We start from the raw sequence: 2,100 nt of genomic DNA, 5'->3' as shown, positions 1-2,100 counted from the left end.
TAGGATCACAAGTCTGCATCTTGTACAGCAATTAACCACTAAGAAGAATATATGCAGTGTATTATTTGTTGAAAAAAAAATAAAATAAAAAAACATTATATAAAAACTTGCTTTCTTATTAATATTAAACCTTTTCAGGAAACCCAATTTTTTTTTTTCCTTCGGTACTGGGAGGAAACCCAATGTTGTGTGCTTGAGATCCAAAACTGTAAGAACATAAAATTTATAGTAGATGTTATTTATAATTATGATTTTAGTTTGAAATAATTTTGTGACAAATATTGTACACTGTGATGATTAGATAATTGCACACCTTGTGTAATGACATTTAGAAATTAAGCATACATCACCACTCATTATGTACTGTAGATGGCTAGAATTTGTTGAGTTATAACTGAAATATTATATTTTTTGATCAACATGTCTCCACCTCTCCTTCAGTGATCACCATTTTCCTCTCTATTTATATTATTTTGACTCCTATAATCCATATATAAGTGACATTGTGGAGTGTATGTCTTTGTATCCAGCTAATTTTACTTGGAATAATGTCTTCCAGGTCCCCCCTAATCATCGCATATGGCAAGATCCCAGCCAGATATTCACAACAGAGTAGGTGTATAATTCTCCCTCTGTGAGAGACTGGAATAGGAGGGTTAAAGTTTCAGGTGAAGCATGGGTAATTTGGTGATTTAGTAAGATCTCCCTTCAAAATTTTAAAAAAGGTGGAAATGTAACTTGCTGTAATATTCTTGAGAACAATCATCCGTAATACACACAGCACACAACACACACACACAGACACACACAGACACAGACACACACACACACACACACACACACACACACACACACACGAATAAGAGAAAAGGCAATATCAGTTATCGTGATAGTAGCAGCAGTGAGAGGAATGTGAGCCCACATCCTTTGCCTCTGCCATTGCTCCAGGATGATGAAATTGGCAGAAAGAGTAGAAACCTATTCCCTGAGATTACTCCATTGTCCTCTGGATGGCGCTGGCAGTGTCGACAGAAATATTGTAAGTCTACACCATGTGCCTCCTGCATTGTGCACAGGAGTGTGATAAAAGTGATAGAAGTGTAAGTATGTGCCTAGCACTCTTGATATTGCGTGGGGATGGCAGTGTCCATGAAAGGAATGTAAATTCACACTCCTCCCTTACTATATTGCTGTTGGATAGTGGTACCACCAAATGGAGACAAGTGGATAAAAAACCACTTCTTAGGAAAGCCTTGACCACAATGATTAAGACTAATATTAGAAAGTTAAAAGCATTAACATAAAAACACAATAAAATATAAAATATAACATGACAACAGGAAGAAGCAAAATGCAATCCCAAATGCCCAGTCCACCTAAGATGAGTCTAAAACATAGAGCTAGAAGGAATTGGACACAAAAATCTCTCTCTCAAAAGATAGCAGCAAAACTGACAAATTAAATAGAAGATACTATAGAAAACATAGTCTCTAAATTGCAAAAAAGGAAATGGTAAATTAAAAACACTAAGGCAGACACAGATAAACAAACAGGCGAGCCAAGAACAGTGATGGAATATATTGGGCTATTTTTCTGAATTTAACTATCTTCAATATTTGAACTGGCAGCAAGTAGGAAAAGATCCTTTAAAGACTTCTGCAAATGTAGCTTCTCTAACAGCAATGGAACACCCATCTTTGATAAAACAAAACAAAAAAAGGGGATATAAATAAAGGACAATTTTGTAGTTAAAAAATATGCACATACAAAATATGATAGGTATGCAGCTACTTTCACTTAGTTAAATGAGAAGAAAGGTTTATACTAATATTTACATAAGATAGCATATCTGCATCTTGTCCTCTGAATAACCACTGTGAAGACAACGGTATGTAATGTACTAATTATTGTAACTGTCTACTAACATGTTTTGAAACTGTTTCATTGTTATTGTATTTTCTAATTAAAATGAATAAAAAATTAAAAAAGAAAAGTGATGGAGGGCTGGTGAGATGGCTCAGTGGTCTAAAGCACCTACTTAGAACAAGCTTAGCAAAGCACAGGGACCGTGGTTCAATCCCCCAGCACCACATGCCAGCC

This window comes from Octodon degus, unplaced genomic scaffold, assembly GCF_000260255.1.
Source record: "Octodon degus isolate 3935 unplaced genomic scaffold, OctDeg1.0 scaffold00354, whole genome shotgun sequence".
NCBI lineage: Eukaryota > Metazoa > Chordata > Mammalia > Rodentia > Octodontidae > Octodon > Octodon degus.
The sequence above is the reverse complement of the archived record's forward strand: the minus strand, read 5'-3'. Positions refer to the sequence as shown.